At 38.8% G+C, this 15372-nt stretch overlaps 1 long non-coding RNA gene across 6 annotated transcripts in view; it reads left to right on the top strand.

The window, feature by feature from the left end:
* LOC118154541 (uncharacterized) overlaps positions 1 to 15372 on the top strand; it is a 310862-nt gene that overhangs the window by 59315 nt on the left and 236175 nt on the right. For all 6 annotated transcript variants that reach the window (XR_013519318.1, XR_013519317.1, XR_013519316.1 and 3 more), the window contains exon 3: positions 2204 to 2304. This is a non-coding gene — a long non-coding RNA (uncharacterized LOC118154541). The remainder of the gene's footprint in view (positions 1 to 2203; positions 2305 to 15372) is intronic.

The raw sequence follows: 15372 nt of genomic DNA, 5'->3' as shown, positions 1-15372 counted from the left end.
TGTTATTTTTTTCTTTAAACATTTGGCAGAAATTTGTGAAACCATGTGGGCCTGAAATTTTCTTTTCTGGGAGTTTTTAAATTACAAATGTAATTTTCTCAGTATTATAGGACTATCTAAATTGTCTATTTCATATGTGGAAAGTCACAGTCATTTTTGTTTTTCAAGAAATTGATCAATTTTATCTAAGTTGTAGATATATAGAATTATTCATTGTAACTCTTTTTATCATTTTGATGTTTGCAGGTTCTGTAGTGACATCCCTGCTTCATTCCTATTATAAGTAATTTGTGTCTTGCCCGTATTTATTCTTGCTAGAAGTTTGAATATTTTCATATTATGTTTTGGGACCCTGGATATTATTTCAATCTGTTTTAGCTGTCTTCCTCTGACACTGCTCTGGCATGGAAAGAGAGGAGAAGACATGGGCTTTGTTACGGCCAACTGGAGGTAGATGTCTAGTTTACCCATTTGATCTCCATTGACACCCAATGTGAGGGTACCTTGTTACTGCTCAGTAAGGGTAAAATTTCTGGTTCCCCACGTGCTGTGCATAGTACTATGGTGAAGGTGGCCTCAAATCACTAGGCAATGATTAACATCTTAACTGTCTACTATGCCTTCACTGATACCACCCCAGTAGGTATATGGAGGGACACCTCATTACTTCTGGGTGATGGTAGAAATTCTGTCTCCCTATATGGTCTCCACCTATACTTTTGGGAGATTACTTCATTGCCAGCTGAAGAAAATAAAAGTCCCATCTGTCTATTTGGCCTTCTCTGGCACTGGTTTGGGGACATCTCATTCTAGTCTTATGAAGGTAAAATCTAAACTTCCCACTTGGCCTTTGCTACTGTGGTAGGAGGCCACAGTTTTTTCTATGGTGTTTCTCTGCAGTAGAATAGTTACTGTCTAAAATATTTCTGTCTCACGAGGCTGGCTATTTCTAGGTTATTTGGCTAAAGAGAGAAGGCACTTTTTGGGGCTCTTTTTTTATTTTTGACTGCATCCATAGGTATTTTCAGGTTGTTAGCTTCTTTAGCTACAAATCAGGGCTAAACAAGGCATGAAGAAAACCCAAGGAACTTACAACCATGTCATTTCTTGGGTCCTGAGATGGTCCTTGGCTGGTCAGCTTTCTTCTTTCCAACTTTTAGAGTCTCTGTATGTTTCTTTAAAACATATAATATCCAGGGTTTTTAGTTGTACTTAGCGGGAAGAAAGAAAAGTAGGTCTAATTCATGTTCTTGGAAGAAGTCTGTGCTCTACTTTTGATAGCTAAAATGTGCTGCATTACCTAATCCTCATCCATGTCTTAAAGAGAAGACTCAGAAATCTACAACAGATGGACCACATGGATGGTGACATTTTCATCAACCCGACAATACCATTTTCAGAACAATGCAGTCCAGGCTGGAGCAGTCATGGCTTGGCAGTCAACTCACCCTTATTGAGTGTCAGCTATGTTCCAGGCACTGTTTTAGGAACTGAGAATATAACAGGACTAGTTATCACAGATGATGTCCTCGTGCTGTTCCCAAGTTATTTGGAATTAGTGTCATGCATTCAATGTGAGTATATAGGGTGGAAGAACTCCTTCCTCCTCCCTGTACATAACATAGAAATTTCAGGTGTACTATCTCTTTTATTCATAGAGTTCAGACATCTGTAGTCACTCTGACTTGAAGTTCAAGCCCTCTGAGACTGCAAAGAGCAGCATCATCGGATCTATAATCTACTTAGAGTGAAAAAGAGTGAAATCTCATCAATATTCAGCTTACCAACTGTAGAGCCTATGCTCTTTTCTAGGGCACCTTCTATCTAGTCCCATCTGAGATAGAATGCCACCAACTGTCAGAAACCACCTTTTTCTTTGGAACACTGCCACATATTTCTAGAATGGTACCTCATAAATGCTGTCTTCTATCTGTTTCTTTCTAACAGGAAATAATAGAAATAGGAAATAATAGAAAATAGGAAATATTTGTAGATTCTAAGCAAAAAAAAAGTTAAATTAATAGGTGTTTCTACAGTGAATGAAAACAATAGTGCCTGCGATATTTTCATATAGCTTTATGAGTAAGGTAGTTTATATAATATTATACACACATGTTTCTTTCTAACAGATAGAAGATAGCATTCCAACCATTCCAACATCCCTTTGAATACTCTCAATATTCTATTCATTTATCCTTTTCAGAACCATATCTACAAGGAACATCATTTCCATGCCTACCCCAAGGGGTGTAGCCAGTGAAAGCAGTATCTCCTGGCAGTGGATTAATTGGGAGATGCATATAGGTAGGTACATAAGAAATGCACTTGAGAGCCTGGAAACTTTATGCACACCAACCCAATGTTCTGATCTAACATAGCCCTATAATACAACATTTTATCCCAGTTGGAGATAGCTGTCATGGGAAACAAGGAAAAGTAGATAGTATCAGATGCTATGTGAAAGGAGCTATGTTTTTAAACTGTTGGAAGTGCAACAGTATGATTTGGGCCCTTGCAGGAGGTCCTATGACAATGAAACACAATCTATGAGTCTCAGTCAGAGTCAGTGATATTTATATGTTCATAGAGGTGCACTGTTCATGACAGTAGCTACAAATGGTGATTTAAATTATTTATATTTAAATAAGATTCAGAAATTTAGTTCCTAGTTGAACTTGTTACATTTCAAGTGCCTAAAAGTCACCTGCGGATGGGCCACGGCATTGGAGGCTCAAGGGTAGAACTCTCCATTATCACAGAAAATTGTCTTGGATAGTATTTCTATAGACTGTTCTTGTTACTTCCTATTCTCTTGTTGTCTTGTAGGTCTTTGACTTTTGCTTTTCTTGGGTATAGTATGTCCTATTTTATTGTTTTCCTATTTAGCATAAGTAAGCCCCTACTTTCCTGAAGGCCTCGCCTGTTCCCCTTGATCCCTGCCTCTGCTCCGTCACTAACTTCAGTTTGAAAAGTTATTGTCAACTCTTGCTAAAGAACTGACCTCTGACCTCCTGCTTTGACTTTGGATTTGTTTCTTAGTACATAATAGTCTTAACTTGCTCACCTCTGAGCTAGAACACTGAGTGCCTAATTTGGTCTTAGCACCTGGTTTGTCCTTTCTAAGTAAGGTTACCTCAGAATTGTAGTTTATGGCTTTTCTGCTCTGGAAATGTGTACACTGTACTTAGTTCACTGGTTCTAACGTATTGTTTTTAATTCCTCAAGATCTACATTTGTGGGCAGTAATAAAATATTAGTGTGCTATAACCAAGGCTTAATCTTTAGATTGATTATTGTAAAAAAGTTTCCGGCCGGGCGTGGTGGCTCAAGCCTGTAATCCCAGCTCTTTGGGACGCTGAGGCAGGTGGATCACAAGGTCAGGAGATCGAGACCATCCTGGTCAACATGGTGAAACCCCGTCTCTACTAAAAATAAAAAAAATTAGCTGGGTATGGTGGCGCGTGCCTGTAATCCCAGCTACTCAGGAAGCTGAGGCAGGAGAATTGCCTGAACCCAGGAGGCGGAGGTTGTGATGAGCTGAGATGGCGCCATTGCACTCCAGCCTGGGTAACAAGAGCGAAACTCTGTCTCAAAAAAAAAAAAAGTTTCCAAAATGTAGTTAAAGCTAATAAAGAATACTCGTTAATATGGCAAGAGTAAAAGTGGAAGTAGGGGCTTACTTATGCTAATAGCTACTTTGAAAAAAGTTAGAACATAAATTTTAAATGATAAAATTTGTAAAACCTTTCATACTATATTTAAAGCAATAATACACACACTTTAAAAACCACTCTGCATGATTGGCTAAATATTAGTTGGCAGCATTTTCATCCACAGAAATATTTCTTAACTAATGTAGCAGCAAATTCAGCTTCACAAAACTTGAAAATAAAAAAAAAAAACCTAAATTTCTACAACTAATTCTTTTTAAAGAAAGATCAAGATGACTCTAGAGATTAATTATATACAACGATGTTAGGTTTTTTCCTTGACATTAACCTGTCATTTTAAGATGCTCTGAGAAGGATTGCTATGGGAGGAATCCTGCAATAAAGTGAATATAGAAGCAAAGGAGAACCAATTAAAGTAGGTACATTATTAGGAAATGTAATCAATCCTCAATTATCTAAGGACTCACCATTTCATTCATATGTTTCTTTATCTGTTAGGGAATTGTAGAAAAAGAGAATAAAGTGGAGGTTTAATCAACGATTAAAACCAGTCTAAAACCTAATTGTATCACTAAGTATGTTGCTTTTCACAAAGTGGGCACTTAATAAAACTTATGGAATTGTAGATAAGGGAAGGATAAATCACCAAAGATTAAAATCAGTCAGTGAATTTAAAAATGCCTTATTTATTGAAAGCATGGTACTAAGAATTCCATAGAAAATAGGAAATAATTTGTAGATTATAAGCACACACACAAAAAGCTAAATTAATAGGTATTTCTACAGTGAAAGAAAAACAATAGTGCCCCAGATATTTTCATATAGCTTTATGAGTGGGGTACTTTATATAATATTATACATATATGGTTGAGTTACTGAAGTTTAGAAATATACCTGGGAGCTACACTTGAAACATATTAAAAATTTTGATTTTTAATTAATAACTAATATTTTACAAGTCCATCAAGCAAAACCTAATTTAACATAAATTGCATTAAACATTAAGATTTTGTTTTCTTGAACCACAAAATGCTATTTCTCAGGATGTCATGTAAATATTTTTGTAAATAGTGGACTGTATCTTGTGTTCTACATGTTACACAGAAACTTGTGCATTTGAAAATGTGCATGTTGAAGCGGTGAAATTTAGTTAGTAGTTAATTGATTAATTTATTTTTATGAGACAGAGCCCCATTCTGTCACTCAGGATGGAATGCAGTGGTACAATCATGGCTCACTGTAGCCTTGACCTCCTAGACTCAAGCAATCCTCCCACCTCAGCCTCCTGAGTAGCTAAGACTGCACACATTTTCCAGCATGCCCAGCTAATTTGTTTTAAGTTTTATAGAGATGGGGGTCTCACTTTGTTGCCCAGGTTGGTCTTGAACTTCTGGCTTCAAGCAGTCCTCCTGCCCCAGCTCCCATAGTTCAGGGATTATAGGTGTGAGCCACTGTGTCCAATCTGATTATTAATTTAATTAAATGCTTTTCAAACAGGTTTTGTCAAATTCAAAAGCCAAAAACAAAGGCATTTTTTGTTTGTTTTATTCCCAGTGCCTGGAGGAGCAAAGGCATTTTTAATCACTTGTTTTTAATTTGCAGTAATCGAAAAATGAAATAAAATGTTTTACCTGTATTAGAAATAGCGATTTTTTTAATTGTACTTTAGGTTCTGGGGTACATATGCAGATCATGCAGAATTGTTGCATAGGTACACACATGGCAATGTGGTCTGCTGCCTCCATCCCCCGTCACCCACATCTGGCATTTCTCCCCATGTTATCCCTCTCTAACCCTCCCACTCTCCTGCTGTCCCTCCCTTGGCCACCCTCCAACAGACCCCAGTGTGTGATGCTCCTCTCCCTGTGTCTGTGTGTTCTCATTGTTCAATACCCAGCTATGAGTGAGAACATGTGGTGTGTGATTTTCTGTTCTTGTGTTAGTTTGATGAGAATTATCATTTCCAGTTTCATCCATTTCCCTACAAAGGACACAAACTCATTATTTTTTATGGCTGCATAGTATCCATGGTGTATATGTGCCACATTTTCCTTGTCCTGTCTATCATTGATGGGCATTTGGGTTGGTTCCAGGTCTTTGCTATTGTAAACAGTGCCACTATGAACATACATGTGCATGTGTCTTTATAATAGAATTATTGATAGTCCTTTGGGTATATACCCAGTAATAGGATTGCTGGATCAAATGGAATTTCTATCTCTAGGTTCTTGAGGAATCACCACACTGTCTTCCACAGTGTAAATGGTTGAACTAGTTTACACTCCCACCAACAGTGTAAAAGTGTTCCTATTTTTCCACATCCTCTCCAGCATCTGTTGTCTCCATATTTTTTAATGATCGCCATTCTAATTGGCATGAGGTGGTATCCCAATGTGGTTTTGATGTGCATTTCTCTAATAATCAGTGATGATAAGCATCTTTTCATATATTGTTGGCCTCATATATGTCTTCTTTTGAAAAGTGTCTGTTCATATCCTTCTCCCATTTTTGAATGAGTTTGTTTGTTTTTATCTTGTAAATCTGTTTTAGTTCTTTGTAGATTCTGGATATTAGCCCTTTGTCAGATGGGTAGATTGCAGAAATTTTTTCCAATTCTGTTGGTTACCAATTCACTCAAATCTAATGATTGTTTCTTTGGCTGTACAGAAGCTCTGGAGTTTAATTAGGTCCCATATGTCTATTTTGGCTTTTGTTGCCAATGCTTTTGGTATGTTTTAGTCATGAAGTCCTTGCCTATGCCTATATCCTGAATGATTTTGCCTAGGTTTTCTTCTAGGGTTTTTATGGTGTTAGGTCTTATGTTTAAATCTTTAATCCATCTGGAGTTAATTTTAGTGTAAGGTATCAGGAAGGGGTACAGTTTCTGCTTTCTGCACACTGCTAGCCAGTTTTCCCAACACCATTTATTAAACAGGGACTCCTTTCCCCATTGCTTGTTTTTGTCAGGTTTGCCAAAGATCAGATGGTTGTAGATGTGTGGCATTGCCTCCAGGGCCTCTGTTCTGTTCCATTGATTTATATCTCAGTTTTGGCGCCAGTACCATACTGTTTTGGTTACTGTAGTCCTGTAGTATAGTTTGAAACCAGGTAGCCTGATGCCTCCAGCTTTGTCCTTTTTGCTTAGGATTGTCTTGGCTATGCAGGCTCTTTTGTTTCCATATGAAGTTTAAGGTGTTTTTTCCAGTTCTGTGAAGAAGGTCATTGGTAGTTTGATGGGGAGAGCATTGAATCTATAAATTACTTTGGGCAGTATGGCCATTTTCATGATATTGATTCTTCCTAACTGTGAGCATGGAATGTTTCTCCATCTGTTTGTATCCTCTCTCATTTCTTTGAGCAGTGGTTTGTAGTTCTCCTTGAAGAGGTCCTTTACATCCTTTGTTAGTTGTATTCCTAGGTATTTCATTCTCTTTGTAGCAATTGTGAATGGAAGTTTGCTCATGATTTGGCTCTCTGTTAGTCTGTTATTGGTGTATAGAAATGCCTATGCTTTCTGCACATTGATTTGTATCCTGAGACTGCTGAAGTTGCTTATCAGTTTAAGGAGATTTTGGGCTGAGATGATAGGGTATTTAAATATACAATCATGTTGTCTGCAAATAGAGACAATTTGACTTCCTCCTTTTCTAGTGGAATACCATCTTTTCTTCTTGCCTAATTGCTTGACTTGAACTTCCAATACTATATTGAGCAGGAGTGGTGAGAGAGGGCATCCTTGACTAATGCCTGATTTCAAAGGGAATGCTTCCAGTTTTTGCCCATTCAGTATGATATTGGTTATAGGTTTGACATAAATTACTTTTATTGTTTTGAGATATGTTCCTTCGATACCTAGTTTATTGAGAGTTTTTAGGCTAAAGAGCTGTTGAATTTTGTCAAAGGCCTTCTCTGCAACTTTTGAGATGATCATGTGGTTTTTGTCTTTGGTTGTTTATGTGGCGTATTACGTTTGTAGACTTGTGTATGTTGAACCAGGCTTGCATCCCTGATGAAGCCCACTTGATTGTGATGCATAAACTTCTTGATATGCTGTTGCAATTGGTTTGCCAGTATTTTATTGAAGATTTTTGCATCTATGTTCATCATGGGTATTGGCCTAACTTTTTTGTTGTTGTTGTTGAGTTTCTGCCAAGTTTCGGTATCAGGATTATGTTGGTCTCATAAAATGATTTGGGAAGGATTTTCTCTTTTTGTATTGTTTGGAATAGTTTCAGAAGGAATGGTACGAGCTCCTCTTTTTATGTCTGGTAGAATTCAGCTGTGAACCCATCTGGACCTAGACTTTTTTTGGTTGGCAGTCTATTAATTGCTGCCTCAACTTCAGCCCTTGTTATTGGTCTATTCAAGGTTTCAGTTCTTCCTGGTTTAGGCTTGGGAGGGTGCAAATGTCCAGGAATTTGTCCCTTTCTTTGAGGTTTACTGGTTTATGTACATAGAGTTGTTTGTAGTAATCTCTGATTGTAGTCAGTATTTCTGTGGAATTGGTAGTGATATCCCCTTTTTCATTCTTTATTGCATTTATTTGATTCTTCTCCCTTTTCTTTTTTATTAATCTGGCTATCAGTCTGTCTATTTTGTTGATCTTTTCAAAAAACCAGCTCCTGGATTTATTGATTTTTTTGAAGGGTTTTCTGTGTCTCTATCTCCTTCATTTTTGATCTTAGTTATTTCTTGTCTTCTTCTGGCTTTTGAGTTTTTTTGATCTTGCTCCTCTAGCGTTTTCTTGTTTTTTTTTCTTTTTTTTTTTTTTAATTTTTTTAAAATTTTTTATTGGATTATAGGTTTTGGGGTACATGAGCAGAGCATGCAAGACAGTTGCGTAGGTACACACATGGCAGTGTGCTTTGCTTTTCTTCTCCCCTTCACCCACATTTGGCATTTCTCCCCAGGCTATCCCTCCCCACCTCCCCCTCCCACTGGCCCTCCCCTTTTCCCCCCAATAGACCCCAGTGTTTAGTACTCCCCTCCCTGTGTCCATGTGTTCTCATTTTTCATCACCCACCTATGAGTGAGAATATGTGGTGTTTCATTTTCTGTTCTTGTGTCAGTTTGCTGAGGATGATGTTTTCCAGATTCATCCATGTCCCTACAAACGACACAAACTCATCATTTCTGATTGCTGCATAATATTCCATGGTGTATATGTGCCACATTTTTCCAATCCAGTCTATTATCAATGGGCATTTGGGTTGCTTCCAGGTCTTTGCTATTGTAAACAGTGCTGCAATGAACATTCGTGTACATGTGTCCTTATAGTAGAACGATTTATAGTCTTTTGGATATATACCCAGTAATGGGATTGCTGGGTCAAATGGAATTTCTATTTCTAAGGCCTTGAGGAATCGCCACACTGTCTTCCACAATGGTTGAACTAATTTACACTCCCACCAACAGTGTAAAAGTGTTCCTTTTTCTCCACATCCTCTCCAGCATCTGTTGTCTCCAGATTTTTTAATGATCGCCATTCTAACTGGCGTGAGATGGTATCTCAATGTGGTTTTGATTTGCATCTCTCTGATGACCAGTGACGATGAGCATTTTTTCATATGATTGTTGGCCTCATATGTGTCTTCTTTCGTAAAGTATCTGTTCATATCCTTTGCCTACTTTTGAATGGGCTTGTTTGTTTTTTTCCTGTAAATCTGCTTGAGTTGTTTGTAAATTCTGGATATCAGCCCTTTGTCAGATGGGTAGACTGCGAAAATTTTTTCCCATTCTGTTGGTTGCCGATCCACTCTAGTGACTGTTTCTTTTGCCATGCAGAAGCTGTGGAGTTTCATTAGGTCCCATTTGTCTATTTTGGCTTTTGTTGCCAATGCTCTTGGTGTTTTGTTCATGAAGTCCTTGCCTACTCCTATGTCCTGGATAGTTTTGCCTAGATTTCCTTCTAGGGTTTTTATGGTGCCAGGTCTTATGTTTAAGTCTTTAATCCATCTGGAGTTAATTTTAGTGTAAGGTGTCAGGAAGGGGTCCAGTTTCTGCTTTCTGCACATGGCTAGCCAGTTTTCCCAACACCATTTGTTAAACATGGAATCCTTGCCCCATTGCTTGTTTTTGTCAGGTTTATCAAAGATTGTATAGTTGTATGTATGTTGTGTTGCCTCCGGTGCCTCTGTTTTGTTCCATTGGTCTATATCTCTGTTTTGGTACCAGTACCATGCTGTTTTGATTACTGTAGCCTTGTAGTATAGTTTGAAATCCGGTAGTGTGATGCCCCCCGCTGTGTTCTTTTTGCTTAGAATTGACTTGGCTATGCGGGCTCTCTTTTGGTTCCATATGAAGTTCATGGTGGTTTTTTCCAGTTCTGTGAAGAAAGTCAATGGTAGCTTGATGGGGATAGCGTTGATTCTGTAAATTACTTTGGGCAGTATAGCCATTTTCACGATATTAATTCTTCCTAACCATGAACATGGAATGTTTCTCCATCTGTTTGTGTCCTCTCTGATTTCGTTGAGCAGTGGTTTGTAGTTCTCCTTGAAGAGGTCCCTTACGTTCCTTGTGAGTTGTATTCCAAGGTATTTTATTCTTTTTGTAGCAATTGCGAATGGCAGTTCGCTCTTGATTTGGCTTTCTTTAAGTCTGTTATTGGTGTAGACAAATGCTTGTGATGTTTGCACATTGATTTTATATCCTGAGACTTTGCTGAAGTTGTTTATCAGTTTCAGGAGTTTTTGGGCTGAGGCGATGGGGTCTTCTAAGTATACTATCATGTCGTCTGCAAATAGAGACAATTTGGCTTCCACCTTTCCTATTTGAATACCCTTTATTACTTTTTCTTGCCTGATTGCTCTGGCTAGAACTTCCAGTACTATATTGAATAGGAGTGGTGAGAGAGGGCATCCTTGTCTAGTGCCAGATTTCAAAGGGAATGCTTCCAGTTTTTGCCCATTCAGTATGATATTGGCTGTTGGTTTGTCATAAATAGCTTTTATTACTTTGAGATACATTCCATCGATACCGAGTTTATTGAGGGTTTTTAGCATAAAGGGCTGTTGAATTTTGTCAAAAGCCTTCTCTGCATCAATTGAGATAATCATGTGGTTTTTGTTTTTGGTTCTGTTTATGTGGTGAATTACGTTGATAGACTTGCGTATGTTGAACCAGCCTTGCATCCCCGGGATGAATCCTACTTGATCATGATGAATAAGTTTTTTGATTTGCTGTTGCAATCGGCTTGCCAATATTTTATTGAAGATTTTTGCATCTATGTTCATCATGGATATTGGCCTGAAGTTTTCTTTTCTCGTTGGGTCTCTGCCGGGTTTTGGTATCAGGATGATGTTGGTCTCATAAAATGATTTGGGAAGGATTCCCTCTTTTTGGATTGTTTGAAATAGTTTTAGAAGGAATGGTACCAGCTCCTCCTTGTGTGTCTGGTAGAATTCGGCTGTGAACCCATCTGGACCTGGGCTTTTTTTGTGAGGTAGGCTCTTAATTGCTGCCTCAACTTCAGACCTTGTTATTGGTCTATTCATAGTTTCAGCTTCCTCCTGGTTTAGGCTTGGGAGGACACAGGAGTCCAGGAATTTATCCATTTCTTCCAGGTTTACTAGTTTATGTGCATAGAGTTGTTTGTAATATTCTCTGATGATGGTTTGAATTTCTGTGGAATCTGTGGTGATTTCCCCTTTATCATTTTTTATTGCATCTATTTGGTTGTTCTCTCTTTTATTTTTAATCAATCTGGCTAGTGGTCTGTCTATTTTGTTGATCTTTTCAAAAAACCAGCTCTTGGATTTATTGATTTTTTGAAGGGTTTTTCGTGTCTCAATCTCCTTCAGCTCAGCTCTGATCTTAGTAATTTCTTGTCTTCTGCTGGGTTTTGAGTTTTTTTGATCTTGCTCCTCTAGCTCTTTCAATTTTGACGATAGGGTGTCAATTTTGGATCTCTCCATTCTCCTCATATGGGCACTTATTGCTATATACTTTCCTCTAGAGACTGCTTTAAATGTGTCCCAGAGGTTCTGGCACGTTGTGTCTTCATTCTCATTGGTTTCGAAGAACTTCTTTATTTCTGCCTTCATTTCGTTGTTTACCCAGTCAACATTCAAGAGCCAGTTGTTCAGTTTCCATGAAGCTGTGCGGTTCTGGGTCGGTTTCTGAATTCTGAGTTCTAACTTGATTGCACTATGGTCTGAGAGGCTGTTTGTTATGATTTCAGTTGTTTTGCATTTGTTGAGCAGTGCTTTACTTCCAATTATGTGGTCCTCTAGCGTTTTCAACGTTGACTATAAGGTGTCCATTTTAGATCTTTCCTTGCTTCTCTGTTGGGCAGAAATTTCCCTCTAGACACTGCTTTAAATGTGTCCCAAAGATTCTGGTGTGTTGTGTCTTCATTCTCGTTGGTTTCAAAGAACATCTTTATTTTTGCCTTCATTTCATTGTTTATCCAGTCTGCATTCAGGAGGCAGTTGTTCAGTTTTCATGAAGTTGTGTGGTTCTGAGTTAGTTTCTTAATTCTGAGTTCTAATTTGATAGTCCTGTGGTCTGAGAGACTGTTTGTTATGATTTCCATTCTTTTGCATTTGTTAAGGAGTGATTTACTTCCAATTATGTGGTCAATTTTATAGCAGGTGTGATGCAGTGCTGAGAAGAATATATAGTCTATGGATTTGGGGTGGAGATTTCTGTAGATGTCTGTTAGATCCGCTTGGTCCAGATCTGAGTTCATGTCCTGGATATCCTAGTTAGCTTTTTGTCTTGTTGATCTGTCTAATATTGACAATGCAGTGTTAAAGTCTCCCACTATTATTGTGTGGGAGTCTAGGTTTCTTGGTAGGTCATTAAGAACTTGCTTTATGTACCTGGGTGCTCCTGTATTTGGTGCATATATATTTAGGATCATTAGCTCTTCTTGATGCATTGATCCTTTTACCATTATGTAATGTCTTTCTTTGTCTCTTTTGATCTTTGTTAGTTTAAAGTCCATTTTATCAGAGACTAGGATTGCAACTCCTGCTTTTCTTTGCTCTCCGTTTGCTTGATAAATCTTCCTCCATCCTTTTATTTTGAGCCTATATGGTCCTTGCATGTGAGATGGGTGTCCTGAATACAGCACACCGATGGGTCTTAATTTTTTATCCAATTTGCCAGTCTGTGTCTTTTGATTGGGGCATTTAGCCAATTTACATTTAAGGTTAATACTGTTATGTGTAAATTTGATCCTGCCTTATTGATTCCAGCTGGATGTTTTGCCCATTAGTTGACACAGTTTTTTTTCATTGTGTCAATTTTCTTTACCATTTGGTATGTTTTTGGAGTGGCTGGTACTGGTTGTTCCTTTCCTTGTTTAGTGTTTCTTTCAGGAGCTCTGTAAGGCAAGCCTGGTGGTGATGAAATCTCTCAGAAATTCCTTGTCCATAAGGGATTTTATTTCTATCTTCACTTATAAAGCTTAGTTTGGCTGGATATGAAATTCTAGGTTAAAAGTTCTTTGCTTTAAGGATGTTGAATATTGGCCCCCACTCTCTTCTGGCTTGTAGGGTTTTTATGGAGAGATTCGCTGTGAGTCTGATGGACTTCCCTTTGTGGGTAACCTGACCTTTCTCTCTGGCTGCCCTTAGCATTTTTTCCTTCATTTCAACCCTAGTGAATCTGACAATTATGTGCCTTGGGGTTGCTCTTCTTGAGGAATATCTTTGTTGTGTTCTCTGTATTTCCTGTACTTGAATGGTGGCCTGGCTTACTAGGTTGGGGAAGTTCTCCAGGATAATATCCTAAAGAGTGTTTTCCAGCTTGTATTCATTCTCTCTGTCACATTCAGGTACACCTATCAAACATATTAGGTCTTTTCACATAATCCCATATTTCTTGGAGGCTTTGTTCATTTCTTTTCATGCTTTCTTCTCTATTCTTGCCTTCTCATTTTACTTCATTGAGTTGATCTTCAATCTCTGATATCCTTTCTTCAGCTTGGTCGATTCGGCTATTGAAACTTGTGTATGCTTCACAAGTTTCTCGTGCTGTGTTTTTCAGCTCCATAAAGTCATTTATATTCTTCTCTAAGCTGTTTATTCTAGTTAGCATCTCATCTAACCCTTTTTCTAGGTTCTTAGTTTCTTTCCATTGGGTTAGCACTTGTTCTTTTAGCTCTGAGAAGTTTGTTATTACCCACCTTCTGAAGTCTGTTTCTGTCAATTCATCAGATTCATTCTCCATCCATCTTTGTTCCCTTGCTGGTGAAGAGTTTGATCCTTTGGAGGAGGAAAGGCATTCTGGTTTTTGTTTTCATCCTTTTTGCACTGGTTTCTTCCCATCTTAGTAGCTTTATCTACCTGTGGTCTTTGTAGTTGGTGACTTTCCAATGGGGGTCTCTGAGTGGACGTCATTTTTGTTGATGATGAAGTTATGTCTTTCTGTTTCCTAGTTTTCCTTCTAACAGTCAGACCACTCTGCTACAGGACTGCTGGAGATCCACTCCAGAGCCTGCTTCCCTCGGGATTACCTGCAGGAGCTGCAGAACAGTAAGGGTTGCTGCTGGTTTCTTCTGTTATCTTTGTCCCAGAAGGGTACCTGCCAGATGTCGGCCTGAGCTCTCCTTTATGAGGTGTCTCTTTGGGTATACTGCTTGAGGAGACAGTCTGTCCCTTATAGGAGCTCAAGTGCTGTGCTGGGAGCTCTGTCATTCTGTGCAGAGCTGCTGGGCAGGGACTTTTAAGTCTGAGAACTAATAACCACCTCTTTTCTTAGGTGCTCTGTCTTAGGAAGGTCAGCTTTTTTCATAAGTTTCTGTCATGCTGCTGCCTTTTATCATAGATGTCCTGCCCTGCACTGAGTAGTCTAGTCACAGTCTGCCAGCAGAGATGTTGCTGCACTGCCACAGGCTCTGACCAGCTGCTATATGAACTGCCTGAGTAGTGGCAGACTGCCTCGGTAGTGGTGGTCACCCTTCCCCTGCACTGAGATGGACCATCCTGGGTCCCACTGCACTTGCTGTGAAACTCTCAATCCAGAGTGTTTCAGATTGCTTGTTTTGTGGGGGTGGTACCTGCAAAGCCAGATTGCCTGGTTCCCCTGTCTCTGCCCCTCCCTTTTAGTTGAATGGGTGGCTCTGTTTCCCAGGTGTTCCAGGCACCAGTTGAAACGGCTGCCCAGATTTGTGTGAGTTTCTGTGTGCCAACGCGGCACCAGCTGAAACCACCATGCTGAAAACTCGTGGTGCTTTTTGGTCCAGGAATCTCCTGGTCTGTGGGCAGTGAAAATTTGTTTGGAAATGTGGTGGGCACTCCCTCTCTGCGTTGTTCTTGCTAGGAACTGTACTCTGGAGCTGTTCCTATTCAGCCATCTTGGCTCCTCCGAATTGGCAATGTTAATCAATAAATTGTTTTGGGAATTCCTTTTTTTTTGTATTTGGGCAAGCCCAATATACCACCATAAAAGTTTTCTATTTTTCTCATCTGAACTTTAAATATACAGTATACAGATGCTTAATTTATGATGGGATTACATCCTGATAAACCATCATCAGTTGAAAATATTACAAGTCAACAATGCATTTAATACACCTACCCTACTGAACATCATAGCTTAGCCTTACTTACCTTAAATGTGCTCTGAACACTTATATTAGCCTACAGTTGGGAAAATCCTCTAGCAATGTAGTCTGCTGTAGAGCATGATTTTTCATCATCATGATCCCATGGCCAACTGGCAACTGTGGTTCCTGCTACCCAGCATCATG

The sequence above is a fragment of the Callithrix jacchus genome, chromosome 6 (assembly GCF_049354715.1).
Source record: "Callithrix jacchus isolate 240 chromosome 6, calJac240_pri, whole genome shotgun sequence".
NCBI classification, from domain to species: Eukaryota; Metazoa; Chordata; class Mammalia; order Primates; family Cebidae; genus Callithrix; species Callithrix jacchus.
Note: the sequence above shows the minus strand (reverse complement) of the source record. Positions and strands in the feature narration are given on the sequence as shown.